General features: G+C 33.7%; 1 protein-coding gene across 18 annotated transcripts in view; it reads right to left on the bottom strand.

Annotated features, from left to right (window-relative positions):
* LOC106868354 (N-acetylated-alpha-linked acidic dipeptidase 2) overlaps positions 1 to 24,018 on the bottom strand; it is a 1,035,601-nt gene that overhangs the window by 192,456 nt on the left and 819,127 nt on the right. The gene's annotated exons all lie outside the window — the stretch shown is intronic.

Raw genomic sequence — 24,018 nt, forward strand, 5'->3', positions numbered from 1 at the left:
ACATGGTTGTCATTGTCATGTATTTGACTTTTATGACTGGATGCTCTTCCTACTTTATGAGCGGGAATGAGTAAATTTTACTGTGCCATCAGTATTAGGGAGACTGTATGTCAGACCTAAAGTGTTCTTACTACACTGTATCCATTTTTATTCCGAATTAGTGCTTTTTAGATGATTCACCACACTTTCTCATTGGTTGACCAAACATTTACAAGGAGCCATTGCAGCACATTACAATGCAGAACATGAAAGAAAACTACACAGAAAAATATTTGCTTATAACACTACCATCCTATGTAGAATTCCATAAAAAATAAGAATATGAACAATGAAAACTTTATTGATAGCAAAATATAAACTGAAAAAAGAATACACAGATACAGTGCATGTCAAATATAGTATACAAGTAAATAAGAGTTAACAGTAACTCATTTTAAACCTGGCAATGGTGATTTTTATTGGTTATGACATACCCATGATCCTTTGCTACCTACTACAAATGTTGGCACTCCGTCGCTTACGACGTCAAGGGTTCCAGTTGATCCGATCAACGGAACAGCCTGCTCGTGAAATTAACGTGCAAGTGGCTGAGCACTCCACAGACACATGTACCCTTAACGTAGTTCTTGGGGATATTCAGCGTGACAAGGCTGACCCTTTGAATTACAGGCACAACAGAAACAGGAAGAAAGAGTGAGAGAAAGTTGTGGTGAAAGAGTACAGCAGGGTTCGCCACCATTCCCTGTTGGAGCCTCGTGGAGCTTTAGGTGTTTTCGCTCAATAAACACTCACAACGCCCGGTCTGGGAATTGAAACCGCGATCCTATGACCGTGAGTCTGCTGCCCTAACCACTGGGCCATTGCGCCTCCACCTACTACAAAACATAGCACTTAATATACCACTAACAGGATTTAATTCAGAAGATGAAGCCAAGAAGATTGCAAAACAATAGATTTAGGAATATTAGGGCAGCAAATTAGATATAAAGGATTAACAAGGAAATAAGAAATATTAACAAAGAAATAATAACTATAAGAAAAATAAATGATTTAACTCTGAACACAGAAGACTGCATTTGAGTTTAATCTTTCAATATAACATTTGAAATAAAAGCTTTACCATATATATATATATATATATATATATATATATATATATATATATATATATATAAAAGAGTTGAAAATGCAATTTAAGAAAATTTATTGTTTTGATTTTCATAAGTAATGGAATATGGAAAGTTTTATCACAAATGTTTAATGTGGTTGTTCTTCTTTTGAAGATTTATTAACAAGACATTATGTTAAAAAAATTTTAAGCATTGTTATGCTGATGTCAAATTCCTCATTAGTAGTTCTGTGAACAGCAAGCTGGTGGTTGATCTTTTGATGACCTCAGCACATAATTTGGAAATCCTGTTTTACTTTTTCTTTTGCTTGTCCAAAGATTTCATAAAAAATTTCCAAACAATGCTTTAGAGTTTAGAATTTTGGTGAGGGTTGAACTACTTTTTTCTATAACTAAAATTTGAGACTGTAATGTGTTGTGTGGAAATCTTCAAGAGAAAAACTACCATACAAAACATCTGTGATAAAACTCTCTATATTCTATTACTTTTGAAATTGCAAAAAAAAAAAAAAAAAAAAAAAGTGAAACCAGTTAAGTAAATGTATATAATTTTTTTCATAAAGTAAATTTTCTTAAATTTCATTTTCAACTTTTTTCTTTTCTTTATACTTTTAGCTGTATGGAAAAACCTATTTTCACATGTGTGTGTGTGTGTACACGCATGCACATGCATGTACTTTTATTTCCATATCTATCTGTTCAGGGATATGTTAAGGACACAAATGTGCCATTGCATAGCTGTGCTTGCCTGTTTATTTCTTCATTCAATTACTTTTATCTTACTTATTACACACGTGTGTGTGTGTGTGTGTGTATGCATGTCTTTGTAGACAAGTGTCTGTAAAAACTTAGAATTTTATAAAATTATTTTTATATCTAAATTTCCATAAGCATATATTGTATGCAGTCATATATATGTGTGTGAGCACACACGCACACATTGAAATATATACATTATATATATATATATATATATATATATATATATATATATACACACACACACATACACAAACATGAACATATATGTATGATATATGTGTGTCTCTGCATAAATATGTGTGTAAAGGGCTTTTCCTAGGTATGTGTTGAAATTATAAGTATACGCACTTGTGTATATTTGAATGTGAATGTAGATACTTGTATTTTACAATGTTATTCTCAGATCTTGCAAATGAATATATAAATTACACATACACACACAAATGAGCATGAACATATGATCTTAAAGGTAGCACATTCACAAAGAACATTGCATTAATGGTGATTATTTACTGCATGTCTGGACTGAGAACTCAATTGACAGGTTACATGTATGTAATTGCTGTTATTTAATTGAAGCCTACTAACATTGCTGGTAAAACGTTGTGATGTCACTTTGGTGTTAGTGGCTAGCACAGATATATATTTTAAAGCAGATGTGGGGTTCAAATTCTGCACACAATGCTGCAACTATGTATGAATTTAAGTATGTATGTGTGTGTGTGTGTGTGTGTGTGTGTGTGTGTGTGTGTGTGTGTGTGCATATAACATTGTTTTAAATTTGCTTTCTATGCTGGAATGAATTGTAATAGTTTGAGTCAGTTGTTATTTGAAGCTACTTCTCACCTTGAGAGAGAGAGAGAGAGAGAGAGAGATGCAGAAAGTAATATATATATATATATATATATATATATATATATATATATATATATATATATATAGGCAGACGAACATGAAAGAATTTATTCCGTCCAACATTTGAATGTTGTACAGGTGAGAACCCATGTATGTGTGTGTGTGTGTATGCATGTTTTCATGTGTTTGTGTGCATGCACTCTCTAAGAACACATACTTCATGTGTGTATGTATGTGTGCATGCATGTATTTACATAAGCATGGAAATCAGGGCTAAATTTTGAGATTTAACACAGTAGGCAAAAATATAGTTCTCACCGATTTCTTTGAATGGATCATCTTTTCAACCGAGAAACATTATTTAACTTTATCAATTCTCTCAGCCATTATCTAACATGCTATTCTATATTGTTTCTTGTATCTCAGCAAAGGACTGAACTCTGAATATATTGAAAAAACGTCACTCAACTCTATTTCCTGTTCCTTGATGAAGAGCCATAGCCCGAAACATTGAATTCTCTTCTGTTTCTTCCTTAGACATGAATTTAATTGCTTTCTGCTCCTATTTGTGTGTGTGTGTGAGTGTGTGCGTGCGTGTGTGTGCGCATGTGTGTGTGTGTTTTCTTTTAACATTCCAGAGATATTTTGGATGTGTTATCAAGCACTGACATGGGCTCTGCCTCCTGATTAAATTGGATTGAATTTGTAGCACAATTTCACTCTGATGGTAAATGATATTTGTGATGTTGATGATAATAATAAAATGGCGACAAAAGCAACAATAATTAAGTTGATGCCAAAAAGAATAAAAAAATTAACAAAAGATTCTAGCGTTAAGGTGTTGATTTTTACAAGAGGCTCAGAAAATAATATGAAAATTCTTAGACAAAAATAGATTCTGATGATGACATGTATAATATTAAGCCTCCTTGATGCCTCTCCTATTTTCTCTCTTTCTGTTTATCTCTCTGAACTAAATTAGGTAATCTTTCTGCTTACAACTTTGGGCTATTTCTGAGATAAGCTGGCCCTTAGCAGATTAATTGCTGTAGAGAGACACATATTTCATTAAGCTTTTGAATAAGCTGTTAACGTTAATGGAAAAAGTGGTTTATGAGATTAGTCTCCCCTCTCATAGATGATCGCCAGTCAAATGAGTCAGAAATGTTATATAATATAACAGATGAAAGGTTGATGTAGCTGGAAGGGTATGATATGTTGGACTGCATGGAATTAGTGGTAAGAGAGGAGGAGAACATTTTGGTTGATTGGATGGATGGTTATGCTATTGACTATTATAACATTTTTCATGTGAAGCGTTCTTGTACTGTATATATATATGAGCATTAGAATGGATTGATTATGTATTCACATATATGTGTCAGTGTGTGTGTTTGCATACCATGAGTTCATGTATTTTTGTGATTATTAGAGTATGTGTAGAGGTATTATTTAATGTTTGTATGTACATTATTATAGTATTTGTGTAAACATTGTTTCTCAATGCTATGTATACATAAAGCCAGTGTGCGCGTGAATAAGCTAAAGTATTTACAGGAGTGCACGTAAAATGAACCCTTGTGCACAAGAATGTACATACATATATACATGCACATACTAGTCTATATGCAAATTTTATATATGCACACACACAACAGTACACGTATGAATATACATTTAAGCATTTGCATATATATATGGCCTTCTCCCTTTGTGTGTGTGTGTGTGTGTGTGTGTATATATATATATATATGAGTCTGTGTCAAAAAAGTGAGTTAGTGTTTGCAGATATCTTTGGCCTTTAATATACATTTATGCAAGAATGTGTGTATTTAGAGGGTGCATGAATCTGTGAGGTTGTGTGTACACATATGTGAGAGTATGAGGATGTGTATGTGTGTATATTAATATAAAGAAGATAGATCCGCATAATAAAGAGGATTAGGATACTTGTTCGAGCTACATGTATGAACATGTGTGTATGAGTGTGTGTAATTGCTGTTGTATGTGTGAGTGTGTTTCACTGAGTTCATATATATATATATATATATATGTGTGTGTGTGTGTGTGTGTGTGTGTGTGTGTGTGCATGTATTGGTATTTACAGGAATGTTTGAGAGTGTTTATATATTTGAAGGAGTATTTGTACATCTATGCTGAGGTGGTGGTGGGCATGGGTAAAGGAGAAATGCGTGAGGGAAGGGAATTATTAAGAGATAGAAAGTGATCAGTGGGAAAGAGACACTTATTCTTCTCTTTCTGTCCTTCTTTATTGATAATATTGATAGAACAATGAATCCCAGAATAATTTATAATCTCTCAAACCAAACCACATAATTCCTACCCAATCAAAGCAGCTACCATCCCATGCTGTCTCCCTAACCCCCAGATTGGCTGTAAAATGCTTTTCAGCTCAGAGTGATTGAGAAAGATTCAGCAACACTTCTGATGTATACAAATGGTTTGGAGATTTTCTTTTATTACAACTTTTGAAGATGGTTTTAAATCATTATGAATTCCATCACTGGATGTAAACAGTGGTTATTAATTACGTTTTCATACCCACCCCACCCCACCCCTTTCATCCTGCAAGCTAATTTCCTAGACTTTGACTCAACTTGTAGGAAAATAGGAAGGATGATGATAATAATAATAATAATAATCATAGTTGAAAGTAAATATGTATAGAGGAAAGAGGAAAATGTGTTTGAAGATAAGATATTGTTGAATACAAAATGCTTAAAAGGAGATAGCTGACTAGTGAAGCCCTCACTAATAGTAAGGCAGCAATTTGTAAACTTTATATATTGATTGGTTTGTCTTCTTTGTAAGCACAATACTTTTAATACTTTCTGCTCCACTTTCTGAAATTTGGTAAGAAGCATTGCAAATTAACCAGAGCTGAAAAATGATAGCTGGTATTTATTTTATAGTCCAGACACTTGAAGAAATAAAAGATGAAAATCTCTCTCCTCTAAAAGAGGTGTTTATCTGAAGTGAACTTCTCAATGATCCAACTCATGTTTGTCAGTATTTTTCCTTTTGAAATCAATGTGTCTGTGACTGCTACAAGCTTTGGGACACAAATTCTGTATTAAAGTGCCTTAAATTTTAAAACTGCCCTTCAAAATTCCATGTTATACCAGCTTAATAATGACAGCATCATCTTTTAACAGTTATCGTCCATGCTGGCATAGATTAGATGGTTTGATAGTATCTGAAGAGTCAAAGGACTGCATCATGCTTTAGTGACTGCTTTGGCACAGTTTCTATGTCTGAATGCTCTTCCTAAACAACCTTATAATGTCAAAGTTATTTTTAAAAATTTTCCATTATTTTAAAAATTAACTGAAACAAAAAGAAATATGGTAACAAAAGGGTTAAACAGTGCCCACATTACTAGGTCTAGTAATAACAACCCGATATTAATCTCTGTATCAATGACTAACACCGAGGTATTAAAAGGGAAGGAAGGCTTTGGAAAATGTGGATTTTTGCCTGAAAAATAATATTAGATGGTCATGGTTAGAATGTCTTTGATGATAGGTATTCTCAAACTAGGTTAACCTGGGGCTAAACAACAGTAACAACATCAGCCTTGATATAAAGAGAGTTTTTTTTTTTTTATTCTTTCAATCCTTTAGCATTTATATTACTCTATCAAATGTTATACTTATTCATTCACTTCGCTTTAAATTAATTGCACATTATCTTGTAGCTTTAAGATTTCAATTGAGTGATTGCATATTTTTGGAATGATATTATACGGTAGGTGTGAGAGACATGATCTGATGAGAGGGAGATGATCTGGTGTGAGAGACATGAACTTGAAACTAAAACAGGTAGAATATTTAGGCTGGATATGACTAGTTTAAATGCTAAAGGGTTTATCGAGAGTGACAATGCACATGACTTCTATAGACCCTCCTTCTTCATTGGGGAAATTTATGTGACTGATGACCAAAGTGTACATAGCAAGATCAGTGTCTGTAGGAAAAATTTAGATGAAAAGGAGATCAGGGTTTTGTCTGAATGTTGACAACCAAATAAGCTTCACTAAAAGCTTCCTGTGACCAGTTGGCAGATCTGATTGATTAAATCTCTGACTAAAAGTATTTCATTTATCACTATCATATTTTTTCAGGTATAGTGCACCTAGAACCATATTCTCCAATAATTTTTTTTTGTTTAAGGAAGATACACTGTGATTTGATGGATGTTTGATTGTTGTGTCTTGAATTCTTTTTTTTACATTTTATATATGTGGTTGTAGTGAAGGCATGTGGCCTACAGGCTTAGATATTAGGCTCATGACCAGAAGGCCGTAGGTTTGATTCATGGACTGGGTGGTGTGTTGCATCTTTGAGAAGATGAAAATGAGTCCCAGCTGACTGCTTGTGCAGTTTTCTCTTCTAGAAGCCACATCTTCAATGTTGTGCCAGTTCAGAGGGACGAAATTCCCAGAGTATGTCTATGTCTGCTCACAACTATACAAGAATAAAAAACAATTAGCAAAAGCATAGTACATGTTACTAGGTCATACTTGCTTGTGAGTGATGGCTATGGTTGTATGTAGCTTTTCATATTTTTCAAATGCAGTAATTTTTCTATCATCAACTTATCTACCTCAGCTTAATTAGCAAATAAAATCAGTTGCCTTTAAGATAGGATTTATTCAATGTCTGTTAGTTATAAGCATACAGTGTAATATTTTGTGTAGCCTAACCACGATTCCTTACAACCCTAACCAATACAGCTAGCTTGCATAACCATGTTCATGGCAATAAAAAACAAACAAACAAATATTGTAGTAGACAGTGTGAAGAAGCAATACTTAAAGCAGAAAGATGCATTCTGAGTTGGATGCTGGCAGAAGCAAAACCAATATACCAGGCTTTCAGCAGTGTGGTCCATATGCAAACATTTCACCTAATTAAGCCCTATTTAAAATGGAAATTTAGAGAAGAGAAAATCTTTGTTGGCATTCCACAATTGGGCAAATTAATTGTGCAAGGGGATTGCAGAAGAAAGAGGGAGCAGAAGGTTGTTGAAGAACTTCTATTTTGAAAATGACAAAATATAGGAGCTTCTTCCCAAATGCTCTCACCTCCTCTTTCTCTCACACCAGCAGCAGCAGCACCACCGCCACCGCTGTGCACATCCATACACACAGAGAACAATGCAATATTTGGCTTGCTTGCAGCTAATCAATTCATTTCAGGTACAAATGTAAACATAAAAATGGACGCTGGTCAATTGCATAGCATAGCCACGAAAGGAAATCCCACAACCATACAACATTAGCCAAATTCTATTTGGTTCTCAAATCAAATAGAACATTATTTGACTTACCCTGGTTGAAATATGAAAGCACTAGAAATTTCTACACTAGGAAATATAGCTACATAGTTAAGGTGTTGAACTTATGACTGGGTAGTTGGGAATTAAACTAAAGAAGTATAGCTACACAGTTCAAGTATTTGACCCAGGAGTTGTGAGTTACTCTTGAACTAAGTGTTTGTTTGTCTAAATGCTCATATGCTAGTGACTTCAATTTATTCATTTAATCCTTTGGTATTTGGATTACCCTGTCAAATGTAAAACTTATTCATTCACATTCATAACTTCAAGATTTTAATGATGCGATTATATGTTTTTAGAATGACATTGTAGGGTAGGTGAGAGGGGTCAGATCTGGACAGTTTTAACATAAAATCAGGAGAATATTTGAGCCAGATAATGGTCAGTTTAAATGCTAATAAGTTAAAACAAACACAGAAATTTTTTTATTATTTTTAATAATGACACAGTTATTGGGCCATATCCAAGCTGGGGTACCACCTTTCTAGTATGGTCAATTATATATATGCTAATATTTATTTTATTGGTCTCAAATGAAAAAAAAATGGCAACATGGATCTGAGTAGGGTATGAACTCAGAATATAAAGGAATGTAACTAAAAACTACTAGGTATTTTGTCTTATGTTCTACTAGTTTTGATATTAGCCCACCTTCTTTATCCAAGTTAACACTGATGATATGGTTTTAGTTAGAGTAATTAAATGTGCTTTGTGTTTGAAAACCATTCAGTTAAGGAGGAAAAAAACTTTTTACCAGTTGAGGAAATAGAAGCAAGACAATTTATGTGCATTACTCTAGCACACAACAGAATATTTACGGTAAAGACTGAAACCAATAAAAATTACAACTTTTGCATCACATAATTAATCTAGAACAATTCTGTTCTTCAAACTTCATAGCTAAAAGCATTATAGCTTAGATTAAGAAAATAGTCATAACTACTACTGCTACCACCACCATTGTCATTTTTATGTAATGCTCTATATACAGGCATGGGTTAGACAGGTTGCCATGCTCAGAGTCAGTACACATTAAGATGCCATGCTCACTTAGGTTCTTTGAAGAACCATATTTCACTTTTATGTAGGTTTCTATGGCCAGATACCGTTGTCAATACCAAACACTTAACACATTGTACAAGGTACTTTATATTCATCATGCATGGAAAAGCAAATAGAGAAATGAATACATATCAAGTAACTGCTTTGTTCCAGCAAATATAAAATGGTGAATTTAAAGAACCATCCAACCCATGTAATTTTAAAAAAACAAAAAAACAAGAAACAAAATAATCTTCTCACCATTATCAATTCAGTTTAGTAGGTATTAACCGGTATTAATATCATGAGATGATTTCATTAAGTACTTGATTATTTGGAATAATTAACTTAAAAGTAATGTTTCAAGTTATTTACTTTCTTAATCTTAATACACAAGTACGAAAGTTAGAGCTGTATCTATTTTTCCTATAAATTCACTGATGTAATGTGTCACATTTAAAATTCATTACACAATATATTGCCTGTGGCAAGGTTTGATTGCATCAGTTTATGTAAGTATTTAAGCCAACTGTCCAATCTATTCATTAGCATAATATATGAAGAAAAAATTAGATAGACATCTATGTTACATTAGCTTTAGGTGTTTAAACATTTCTGTATCATCATTAATCTTAAATTTACTTTCTCCTTACAATTCAAACTAACATGAAACACATATTAAAGTAACTACAACAATCATTCTTTCTTTTTTGTTATATACATACAAATCTACCAGAGAGAGAGAGAGAGAGAGAGTTGGTTTTATATTCACTTTGTTAAAGTTACACTTTTTAAGATCCTTAACTTCTTAACTTTACAATTCATCAGGGGCTTTGCTCTGAAGATCATGTGTGTATGTGTATGTGTGTGTGTGTGTGTATGTGTGTGTGTGCATATGTGAAAGAAAGACAGGGAAGAGAGAGAAGGGGAAAAATTGAAATATCTGAGAACAAAGAATTCTCAGATATTTCAATTTCCCGAGAGATTTTCTTTAAGTAAATTGATTTGTGATACTTGATTCAGTTTCAGAAAATTTTAAAGATTAATATCTTATATAAGAAGGCTTCTTTATGAGTGAAATTGATGTAATGGATAATCAGCAGGGCTACAGTAGAGCTCTCGCTGTTTCAAAATAGACTTTGCAGCAACGAAGTCAAGGTAATGGATAATAAATAGGTAGGTGTGGAGAAGAGGTCTTGGTGATTCAAAATAGACTTTGCTCTTGTGGAAATGCATTTAACATTAAAGGAAAGTAGAACTATTAAACCACCAAATCTCATCTTTGGATCCATAATATTATCTCTGAAGAATTTGCTGTTAATTTTTCTCATGTATATTATCTGTATCTTTTAAAAATTGCTACTGTATCTATGTACTCAATTCAACAGGTGTTTATTACACAGATGAGCTAATTTAAAAGAACAAAACCCCAAAACAGTAGATGAAAGATGGCTTTCATTACAAAATCATTTAAAAAAAATTGTTTTTGTATTGTTCAAAAGATTAAAAAAATTAAGTGTTCGTTAGTTTGTAGTGTTAATTAGTTTGGAGCATTTATTAGTTTTATAGCATTGTTTTTCATTGGTTGGTAAAATGACAAGATTTTAAAGCTATTTCATTCTTAGCAGACATTTAAACAAATATTACAAATAGAACTGAAGAATTTCAAATGCTAATTTTTTAGTCTAAACTAGGCAGTTTACAGTAATAATAAAGATCTTCCATAATTAGTTACGTTTTAGAGAACTAACACCTTTTCTTGCAAAACTTGTGTAGTGTCATTGGAAAAGAAATGATATGATGATTATTATCATTGTTTTATAGAGATCATTGTTTTACAGAGATATAGTGTTTATGATAGGTGAAATGGGAATGCTTATGCTTTTACTAATAGCGTGAGGTGCTTAAGTGACATGTTAACAACCCTTCACTGACAACTAAGCTTAAGAAACAAATCTGTGTGTGTGTGTGCATATATATATATATATATATATAAATACACACACACATTGTTTAGCAGTATATTACTGGTTATGGCTGTAATACTGATGACTCTTTATACATGCTGGTTGGAAGCACAGAACCTCTTTTATGCTGGAGGTATATATGTATGACCTGGTTGATTCAGTGTTGGTAAAAAAGAAAAAAGAAGAACAAAATGTGGTGCAACATTATAACATTTTTCAGTGGGGAGAGAAATTTGCCTTCCATGGAACAATGTCAGCAATGGCTGAAGAGGATCAGGTGTGTGTGTGTGTATATATGCCTGTCATTCTCTAATTCCAAAATGGGGATGAGCACAGTGCTAAAATAATGCATTAAGAGTAGCAACAAAATATCTGAGTTTCTGAGTTCAGGAAAGCACCCGGATTGTATGAATTTCCCCTCTGCCAAGTAAAGCTATTGTGATGTTGACTTTGTATAGTATTCCTCCATCTTTTAACCACCATATATAACTAAAAGTGAAGTATTTCATTGCTGCCCTCAGGAATGGAAATTTGTTTTGGTATCATGGTTATTGCCATTTGAACTAAAATCACACACACACACACACACCTGATAACCTTTAGCTATAGGTGACATCAATCTTCTTTCCCTTCTGGACAATGTAACTTTTCACATTTTATCTTGGTTCTTTTTACCAACTCTGAGCCAACTAGGTCTATTATATATTTATACACACCTCTATGATAAAAGAGGCTGTGTGCTTCTGGACAGTTTGTTTGAAGAGTCATTGATATTAGCAAGTGCAATAGTCGGCCTGATAACATCAGCAAAATTCTGACCAGTTAAATGCCATAACTGGTAACATATCACTTGACAATGTAAAATATAACTGCTATATTTCTCTAAGAGTATGCTTTTACTCTGACTCATGGACAACAACCTGGTTATATGTGTGTGTGTGTGTGTGTGTATATATATATATATATATATATATATATATACACACACACCAGCCGAAATAAATAAGAACATAAAGAAATGATTAAAAATTTGTTTTTAATAACATAATTGATGGATGCTGACAACTTCATTTATAAAATAATTAATTTTTCGATTTAGAGTTTTATGAATTAAATTGTCAATATTTATTAATTCTGTTATTAAAAACAAACTTTTTAATCTTGTCAATGTGTGCTTAGCTTGTTTGGCTTTATAAGTTTTCAACACAAGATTTTTCTTTGATTAGGTTCTAAACCAAATTTTATAGAGATGAGGTATAACAAACTGAGTTGACTGGTCAATAAAATAAAACTACTGCTACATCATTAGGATTTATTTCATTAAGGTTGAAACATAAAACCAACTGTAGCAGGTTTTGAACTCAGAATGGGAAGACAAAAAGAACAACCAAAAAGAAACACTTGTGACACTCTTTTGTATTAGCCACTTTACAATACCAAATATTTCTTTTTAATATGTTCGTACACAAATATATCTATATATATATATATATATATATATATCTATGCATAAAATTCTGTATTTAATACATTTAAAATTATAGTCAGTAAATACAAATATACATGTAAAATAAACAGTTAAGTACATAATTCTAGAATTACATGAATAGGAATAGAAATCTTTGAAAAGAGAACTGAACTTGTATGAAAATGTATCTTCAAGAAAAATTTTTTGAAATTTGGTTGTCATATTGCCAAAAATTATACTATTAGTTACCAAGTAAGAGAAGGTAAAAAAAAAAAAAGACTAAAACAAAGCTTCAAAGTATTTAAATGCACCAATTAATGGAGGAACATGGAGCTGCATTTGTATGAGAGGAACAGTAAAAGAAGAGATCATCATCATCATCATCGTTTAACGTCCGCTTTCCATGCTAGCATGGGTTGGACGATTTGACTGAGGACTGGTGAAACCGGATGGCAACACCAGGCTCCAGTCTGATTTGGCAGAGTTTCTACAGCTGGATGCCCTTCCTAACGCCAACCACTCAGAGAGTGTAGTGGGTGCTTTTACGTGTCACCCGCAGATGTAAAGATATATGGAAAAAAAAAGGAACTGTGAGTGTAACTGCTCAAGACATTTACAAAAACAAAATGCGGATGGTTTCTTTCTATTTTGTGAATAGAATTACCATAAATAGCTAAACTTTGAACATAGGTTATTATTCTCTTGAGCAATACGATTATGATAAAATCAACTCTCCATGATTGTTGTTGTTTAGCTTCAAGTCAACTTGAGAGTTGACCCAGGGTTTATATATATAATATATGTGAGTGTGTGTGTGTGTGTGTGTGAGTGTGTGTATGCATGTGTGTGGGTGCATGTGTATAGATAAAATGTGCAGAGTAAAATGTGGCTCCAAAAGATGAAGGAATGAATGTTAAGCAGGAAAAAAACACAATGGACACACTTACTCCTCATCAGTTATTGACCCCAAATCATCACAATTTCAGTACTTTATCGATAAATATATATATATCTATCTTCTTCAAATTCATTGTTTTAGCATATATTCTTCCATGCTTGCATAGGTCAGATGGAATTTGTTGAGATAGATTTTCTACAGTTGGATGCCCTTCCTGTCACCAACCATTATGCTTTCAAGCAAGGTAATATTTCCCTATGGCTGAGCATGATTTCATGGAAGATTGGAAATGAATGACACTGCTAGTGTGTCAGTAACACTAATCATCATCATCATCATCATCATCGTTTAACGTCCGCTTTCCATGCTAGCATGGGTTGGACGATTTGACTGAGGACTGGTGAAACCGGATGGCAACACCAGGCTCCATCCGGTTGTATTATGAAAAGTCAAGAACACACATACAACAGGCTTCTTTCAGTTTTTATTCACTAAATCCATTCACAAGGCCTGAAGCTATAGTAAAAGACACTTGCCCAAGGTTGTCATACAAAATCTTGTGGTTGTAAAGCAAACTGTTTAACACCACAGCCATGCCTACACAAACACAAACACACACACACACAGTATCCCAGCCATGACTAATAGACAGGCACCATACATCCAGAACTCACATTATCCAGTATGTTCTTATCTAAGATGGTAGTTAGTTATTTGAGAGAGATTTGGCCGCTGTTTCTAACAGGTTGAGTGAGACATAGAGGCAACCTCTTTAGTTTGCCGCTTCATGATTAAATGGGTACAATATTCAGTAATAATCCTAGTCAAACCTGTAGGAATTAATTAATAATGGTACAGAAGTAAACGATCAAACGTTTTATGAGCGGAAGAGTAGTTCCCCTTCAGGCCATCAAAATGGGAAGTGAGATGCAATGTGGTTTCATTGCATCAGCTAATATTATTATTATTGAGTGAGGAAGCAGCATGAACCATCAAAGTGACATTAGGGTATCATTATTATCATAATAATAATAATAATAATAATAATTATCATTATTATTAAGGCAGCGAGAATCATTAGCATGCTGGGCAAAATACTCTGGCATTTAATCCATCTTTACATTCTGAGTTTGAATTGCACCAAAGTCGACTTTGCTTTTCATCCTTTCAGGGTCAATAAAGCAAATACCAGTTGAACTCTGGGGTTGACGTAATCGACTTATCTTCAACCCTAAAATTGCTGACTTTGCACCAAAATTATTTCAATATAAAATTAGTTGAATCATATAAAAATCCCTATTCCCTAAAATGAACTAGTCCTCAATGATATAGTCTGAACAAACACTAAGCTAGCAGCCATCACATAACAGCAACTAAATGTTTTTTTCTATTGATAGCAGTAGTCTTTGCCTAATAGAATTAATCATTTAACAGTTAGAAACTTGCTTCAGCTTTACAAAAACAAATGTAAACAAGCACAGATGCTGAGGCAATTTTCAAACCTGTTAAATAATGCATCTTGTTTGGTTAACTATTAGACGTAAAATTAAAAATATGAAAAAAAAACAAAACAAAACAAAACAAAAAGATGGGAATTTGAATGAAACGAATAACTGAAAGTCAACAAAAAAAGTATGACAATGAAACAGATGACGAAACCATATGAGGGTAAAAGACTCATTTACATTGAACAGGAAGAAACTAGACAATTAGTGCAGATTGCACAGTGAGAGTTGGATATCATATAAAACTGAGACAGAACAAGTTGTAATTAAACAGGTTAAAATGAGATGAAAACGATGTAATTTCCTGGTTGAGCAATGTAAATTAAAATTAGAGGAAGGCTAAGAAAGCAGATGCAAATTAAAGCCCTGAGAAGTTGAATCAAAGAGGAAAAGACTGGTATGGCTGTGAAGAGATGTAGAATGGGGAGGGGTGGGGCAGAATGGTAGATATGTAACTAAACAAATGCCATAATTCAGTGATAAATGATAGCAAGTGCAGAGGTGGAGCAACAGAAATCTAGAACGAGGTAGTTAGGATTGATTTAAGAGATCTAAGGTTAGCAAAGGAATTGACCGATGATAGATTAAGTTGATAAAAGGTGACTCTACAGATCTGCCCAATCACCATTAACAATGGTGATGAGAGGCTGTCAAAACACGAATGATAATTATGATGACGAATGAAAATATAGATTATTTATTTTACGCAAGATTTTATTTGTGAATGTAAATCACAACAGCAACAACATCAACTGGAATGATACTTTTCAATCAGGATTTCATGTTGTCAAGGATTACATTGATTAAATTTTTGTCCAATGTTTAGATTGGGAAGCTCTACTTGAACAAATTCTGCCTCCAAGCCATTTCATTAAGCCATTTACACTTACAACATAGTTAGTTGCATCATCAGATGTTAATGGTCAAACAAGTTCCATAGCTAACTTCAATAACATGCTGTCACATGTTTTTCTCTTGCTTAGGTGCAGAATTTAATGCCAAGAGAGAATGTTGTACTTTAATATACAATACTTCATTCTTTAGTAACTGGATCTCAGTATCAACATCATACATCATTATCTTCAATAATGGTGTTACTCTTGCTGTTTTTTAAGTTTTGATATTTACCTATTTCATAAAGATGCTTAAGTTATTTTTTTAACAGAATAAATGAAATTATATGAAAAATTATGAGTATAACAAATTATGAAATGAAGATCTTTCAATTATAGATTAAAAAACAAGATATAGCTGTGTTAGTAAGGTGTCAAACTATCAACCAGAGGTTTGTGAGTTCATATTCTTTCTCTTGCATTGCACTGTATTCACAAACTAGACAGTTAACGACCAACAGATCAGGCCATCATAAAGGCATCATATGTCCCTGGTGCAAAGCAATGTACTTTTAATGCCCTGACATACAAAACTACAGCATACATAGATTATCATTTGGCTTCTAAACCTATTAAGTGTCCAAGCAACTATCTACAGTGCTCCTGCCTTAAGACAACGCTATTTATGGATGCCAAAAGGTTAGAAAGTTTACTATAACCCTTTAGCATCCAGATTAACCTATCAAATGTAATGCTTGTTGATTTAGATTGATTTACATTGAGTTAATCATGCATTATCTTGTAACTTTGATATTTCAATGATGTGATTGTTTAATTTAGAATGACATTATAGGGTAGGTGTAGAAAGCCAGATCTAGCTGGTTTGAACATAAAACATAGAATATTTAGGCCAGATATAACTGGTTTAAATGATAGAAGGTTCAGCCATAACAATACTGTAAAACTGGTATTCCATTAGTGCTCAAGACTGGGTTTAACTTCAGTAGAGATAGATTGTGAGTGATAAGCTGTCAGCTTTGCTTGCCTAACAATCACTGTTAATTAAAAAGGCTAGGTATTTAGCACACTAACCAACCCCTAGAGGGGTATAAGCCTTTAAATACTTAGGAAGAGCAAAAATTGATTATTTATTTCTCTTGCTAATGTTTATATATATATATCCATTAATTTAATTTCCTTCACTTTTTTTTAGTCAGCTGAGGATAATGCTGTTTTGCTAAAGAATGGTTTTATTTTCTGTTCAAATTTGCTATTTTAATGTCAAAATCTCTCATACGCTGACAGAAAATAAAGGAATAAAAAATAACATCAGCTGCTAATCAAAGTTTTTACTGGAATTTTTTGTGAAAATATTGAAACACTTTTTAATGCTGATCCATCAAAACTACAAATTTTTAATTAAAAACCTGGAGAAATTAAATTAAAAATAAAAATGATTGGAGTTAACAGGTTTTTATTAGATGTTACATCAAAAAATTGCATGGTAAGAATATTTTCAAGAAAAATTGCAAAATATTGAAACAGGAAATAAAATAACAAAACCATAATTTTAAATAAAATCACAATAAATAAAATATTAGTTTAAGTTTCCTCATCAATTACTATAAATTTAATTTGCAAATAAATAAATAAACAAATTCTCAATATTTTGAATTTTCTGAAACCAACAATTGGGAGATTGAAAACAAAATAAATTAGAAAAAGAAAGAAATGAAATATCATGGAATGAGTTAAGTAATATAATTCATCTATTTTTGTTGTTGTTATTTTTAAACAATGGAAAATATTAGCAGGAAAAATTAAATGACTACAGCGAAAATTGCAATTTGTAACTTTAGTTACATTGTTACAAGAAATTAAGCATAGATTTTAATGAATCTCAATATAGAAGAGAATCTAAATGTTTAGTATATTTCACAAGTTTGAAAGGAGAAACACCTATTACTTTTCTGGTAATATCTCTTTCCTTACACTTCAATATTTTGGGAATATTGTATCATAAAAGAGACATTTGACCATGTGCTAGAAATTGGGTAAATTGTCAAATTATCTCAGCTGAAGATAATTATATTAGAACTTGAGGTTATGAACCGTCGTCGTCCGTCTTGGCATGAGTTTAGCAATTCAAATGGAACTGTGAAAGTTCTTACTGGAGAAAAATTTCCATGGTCAGAATATCATGACTAGCTGTCTCAGTTTTGGCATAGTTTCTATGGCTGGATGCTCTTCCCAATCCTAACCATTTTACAACAGGTACTGGGGTACTGTAGATAAAATTCAAAGTGTGAGCTATGTTGTATTATTCTTTACTCTTTTACTTGTTTCAGTCATTTGACTGTGGCCATGCTGGAGCACTGCCTTTAGTCGAGCAAATCGATCCCAGGACTTATTCTTTGGAAGCCTAGTACTTATTCTATCGGTCTCTTTTGATAAAACCACTAAGTTACGGGGACGTAAACCACCAGCATTGGTTGTCAAGCGATGTTGAGGGGACAAACACAGACGCACAAACACACACACACACATATACGACGGAAAAACATTTAATGACTAGGGAAGAGGTCTTTATTGGAGAAGAACAAATGGTTCTCCCCATTGAAAAACTACTCCAAAATATATAAGACATACCCCACTATGGACAAATTGCACTTCTTGCAAATATAAATTCCCATGTCAGAACACTCGCTCTCGATATATCAATACCTAAATAATGAAGAACTGACGAAACAACTAGACTAAGCCATGCTGGTTGGAAAACAAATGAAATGACATAAGTAAATAAAAATAATAATAATGAACAAAATATTTCATTTATTATTTTCTTTCTTTTATTTGTTTCAACTGCGGCCATGCTGAAGCACTGCCTTGAAGTGTTTTTGGTGAACAACTTGATCCCAGAACTTACTTTTAAGTCCTAGTACTTATTCTACCGGTCTTTTTGCTGAGCTGCTAAGTTACAGGAAGGTAAACACACCAACACTGGTTATCAAGTGATGATGGGGGAGGGGGACAAAAACAGACACAAAGCCACACACAAATACAGACATATAAATACATGCATATATATACATACACACACACACAAACATAAATACATGCATATATACACACACACATATATATATGATGGGTTTCTTTCAGTTTCCAAATCCACTACCAAATCCACTCACAAGGCATTGGCTGGCCCAAAGCTATAGTAGAAGACACTTGGCCCAAGGTGCTGCATAGTGGGAATGAACCCAGAACTATGTGGTTGAGAAGAAAGCTTCTTACTACACAGCCACACCTGCGCCTCTATATATATATATATACACACACGACAAGCTTCTTTTAATTTCCGTCCACAAAATCCACTCACAAGGCTTTGGCTGGCCCATGGCTAGAGTAGAAGACACTTGCCCAAGGTGCCACACAGTGGGACTGAACCCAGAACCATGTGGTTGAGAAGCAAGTTTCTTATCACACAGCCACACCTGTACATATTTATAGAGAAAGCAATTATTGTCTCTGAAAACATGAAAAGGAGTTAGAGAAAGGATAGGATTCTGGTACTGAAAATATTCTAAATTAAGGACTCTGTCACATACTCATGGTTCTACCATCAAACAGAAAAGTGATGTATGCCAAATTCACATTAAATACATTTATGAAAGAGTCAAGCAATTTTCTCTCTAATGTAAACAAAAGAAAAATCAAATTAAATTGCTGACATTTTCAAATTTAAGTTAATATCTATATATTAATCAATATCAAAGGAAACAGCTTAGATCTGGATGGTTGTGTGTATGTGTGTGAGTATATTTGCATGTTATACATACACGCATGTATATCTGTATCTATCAGGGATGTTTAGTAAAATTAAGAATTAAACTAATCCTTTATGAGTTAGAGTGAAAAAGAGGGCAATAAAAATATATGAAGGCGGAGGTGTGTCTGATGCATTCTTTGATTATATTCCAATATTATTTCCTTCTGCAGGAATGCAAATTAATTCATTATTGTTATATAAATGCTCCAGAATTCCTGTAAATGGTAGCAATTGTACCCACCACCACTCAACTCCATACACACATATCAAAGGACTACAAAGCATGTAAGTAAAATAGGAATTAAACAAACAAAAAACCTCACAAAACTTCTTTTGAAATCACAGCATCCAGTAATTTTCATTTCTCAAAAATATATTGTTATTTATTGCATGTGCAAACTATTGCTATATCTACATGTCTATCTACATCTACCTATGTATATACATATTACATATAAATAAGCAACAGATATGTATGTATATATGTGTGTGTATATATATATATATATATATATATATATATATATATGCACAGCTGTGTGTAAGAAGCTTGCTTCCTAACCGTATGGTTTGGGGTTCAGTCTCACTGTGTGGAACCTTGGGAAGGTGTTTTCTACTATAGCCTTGGGCTGACCAAAGACTTGTGAGTGGATTTGGTAGACAGAAACTGAAAGAAGCCTGTTGTGTGTGTGTGTGTGTGTGTGTATATATATATATATATATATATATATATATATATATATACATATATATATATATATATATATATATATATATATATATATATATTTATATATATATATACGTATGTGCATGTGTATGTGTGTATTTGTCAACCAAAGTACCTAGCTATATTTTGAATTTAAACCCCACTTATTTTGTCTACTCTTTTAATGTTCATAGAAATAAGTAGGGGGGGGGGGTCAATGCAACTGCATATTCACTAGAAAGCAAACCTCCTGCATGAGCATAACCCAATGGCTGAAACCTGTATAAGAACAGAAGCATAAACACATACATGTGTGTGTTTGTGTGTGTGTGTAGTTAAAAAACAATCCTCATAATGACATGTAGAGGATAGATTTAAAGAATTTATATATTGCTGAAGTAATAGCTTTTACAGCTGGAGTTATATTGCTAATGGTAAAACATTTATCCAAGAATGAAACTTGCTGTTAGGAAAATTGCTGCAAGCAGAATTAAGCAGCTGAAGGCAAATTTGAATCGTTTTCTTTGATGGTTGAGTCAGACGACCAGTACTGTGCCCTTGACCTTCACAGCCCCATAAAGACCTCTGTAAGCTAATGGATGAAGGACAAAAAATATTTTTAAAAAATGAAAAAAAGAAAAAAAAAACATGGGTTGTACTGGAATTGCAGTGGTTCAGAGTTGTAAGGAGGAAGAAATGTGTGAGGTGCTTAAGTGTGGGGTCTAAGAGGGTACAGGAAAGAAAGGGTCTAAAAAGAAATAGGTGTGTTCATGTAGGGTTTAATAGGTTGAGATTGTAGAGGAGAAATATGGAGAAATAACATTGCTTGTAGCTTTCAATCTTCAGAAGAGAAAATGTAAACACATACACATGCACACATGTATATTCGACAAACTTCTTTTAGTTTCCAGCTACGATAGGTGCAGGAGTGGCTGTGTGGTAAGTAGCTTGCTTACCAACCACATGGTTCCCGGGTTCAGTCCCACTGCGTGGCACCTTGGGCAAGTGCCTTCTACTATAGCCTCGGGCCGACCAAAGCCTTGTGAGTGGATTTGGTAGACGGAAACTGAAAGAAGCCTGTTGTATATATGTATGTGTGTGTATATGTTTGTGTGTCTGTGTTTGTTCCCCCAACTTCGCTTGACAACCGATGCTGGTGTGTTTACCTCCTCGTAACTTAATGGTTCAGCAAAAAGAGACCGATAGAATAAGTAGTAGGCTTACAAAGAATAAGTCCTGGGGTCAATTTGTTCAACTAAAGGCGGTGACCCAGCATGGCTGCAGTCAAATGACTGAAACAAGTAAAAGAATAAAAGAATAAAAGTGAGTAAAGATTATCCACTTGCAAGTCTTTTGATAGTTTTTACTCACACATGTATGTATATGAACAAACTGACACACGATAGAGGGTCCCTGACAAACAATATCTCTGGTGCTGATGACATGAAAAGAATTGCACCCAGTCTACGCTGCAAAGTAGTTGGAGATAGGGATCCAAGCATCCAGCATCCAGTCCATACTGTAAAGTGGCTGGCATTTGGAAGGGCATACAGCTGTAAAAATCATACCAAAAGTAACCTTGCCTGTGAAGTGCCATGTAAATAGCACTGAGTCCATTCTGTAGAGTGGTTGGTGTTAGGAAGGGCATCCGGCTGTAAAAACCCTGCCAAAACAGACATAGTAGACTGGGATAGTCTTCTACCTGGCTGGTTCCTGTCAACCGTCCGACCCATGCATGCATGGAAGACAGACGTTAAACGATGACGATGATAAAAATATATATATATATATATATATATATATATATATATATATATCTCATCATCATTTAACATCCAATTTTCCATGCTTGCACGGATCAAACAGTGTTTATCTGAGGCCCCCTTTTTTTTATAACTAATAGCCCTTCCTGTTTCTGACCCTCAATGTTTTACACGTACAAGTAAGGTAATATTTCTCCATGACCAGACATGTTCTTGTAGAATACTGGAAATGAATGACTGCTTGTACGACTGTGACACTCACTTACAACTATCACGTGATATCAAGACAAGGCAACACACACACACACACACACACACACACACATATTAATATACATAAATTTTACAACTCATAATTCCAAATTTACACTAGTAACAATCTTTCAGACAACCAACATCAAGGGAAATCAATGATGAAAGTTATTATTGCAAAGAAGAGACTGCTTGGATTTTAGTTATACAAAGACTGTCTCTCATATAAAATGTCCAAGTTACAATACTATCCATTTTAAATATTGTAATATATATAAAAGACAAACTGATTTTGTATTTTTTTTTCCTGCTTCTTATTGAACCTTTTTAGTCCTTTAGTCATTTAATGCTCTTATTTCTTTATCGTTCTCTCTCTCTCTCTCTCTGACACATATTAGCACTCTGTCAGTTTCAAAGAAGAGGGTTCAAGCCTGCTCATGAAATTCACATTCAAATGGGCAAGCACTCTGTAGACACGTGTAACTTTTATGTAGTTTACAGCGAGATTCAGCATGACACAGAATACGACATGGCCGGCCCTTCAAAATACAGTACTACTCATTTTTGCCAGACAAATGAACTGGAACAGGAAATAAAGCATCTTGATGAAGGATACAACATGCTGCCAGAAATGAAACTCAGGACCTTAAGATTGTAAGCTGAATACCCTAACCACCAAGCCATGCCCCTTCACTTTCTCTTAAACATAGAATTAACATGGATAACAACCAACAGAGAAGTGAAGCTAATTTTTTGGCTATGGGTTATAAAATACTATTTATTTTCTGTAATGTAAGGACAACACACACACACCAGTCAGGTGGTAGTGGCAATGGCCACGTTCAAAATGGTGTATTTTATGTGCCACCTACACAGAAGCCAGTTCAGTGGCACTGGCAACGATCTTGCTCGAATGTCTTTACACTTCCCAGGAAGGCGACGCTGGGCACAGGTGCCATCACGATTTCACTTTCGCTTGCCTCAACAGGAATTCGCAAGCCGAGTTTAGTGTCCAATGAAGGAGACGACGTTGGCATGGGTGCCAGTCATCGAATTTAGTTTGATTTTGTCAATAAACTACTATTGTTCCTGAAAGTTGTTTTGTATACCTCCTATGGACTTCTTGAAGCTTACTAACTTCCTACACCTGGATGCATAAAGCAGAAATCAAACAAAATGATATAAGTTAATGTGTGTGTGTGTATGTGTGTAAAAAGGTCAAGAAGAGTACTCCATCTTATGAGAGTCCAATATTAATGTATGCGTATCAATCCACATGTATTACATGTGCTACTAATAGTTTCGTGTACATGACAAGTACATTCATCAGGCGCTCTGATGGATGTACTTGTCATGTACACGAAACTATTAGTAGCGCGTGTAATACACGTGGTGTGATACATATACATTCATATATATATATACACACACACATAATTATTTTAGGTTTGGGTATTCACCTGTTGGTATGCCAGTTAAAGCATGTTCACTGTCTATGGTTACCTGATATCACCAACCGCATGGATATAAATGCCACTGGATTTACTTCAGGAATTCCTCCATATCCATAGAGTATATAACAAGTAAAAGAAAGAGAAAATGGAAATCATGAGATTCTTTATAATAAAGAATCTTATGAATTCCAT

Source organism: Octopus bimaculoides, chromosome 9 (assembly GCF_046866305.1).
Source record: "Octopus bimaculoides isolate indiv1 chromosome 9, ASM4686630v1, whole genome shotgun sequence".
In the NCBI taxonomy this organism is placed as follows: domain Eukaryota; kingdom Metazoa; phylum Mollusca; class Cephalopoda; order Octopoda; family Octopodidae; genus Octopus; species Octopus bimaculoides.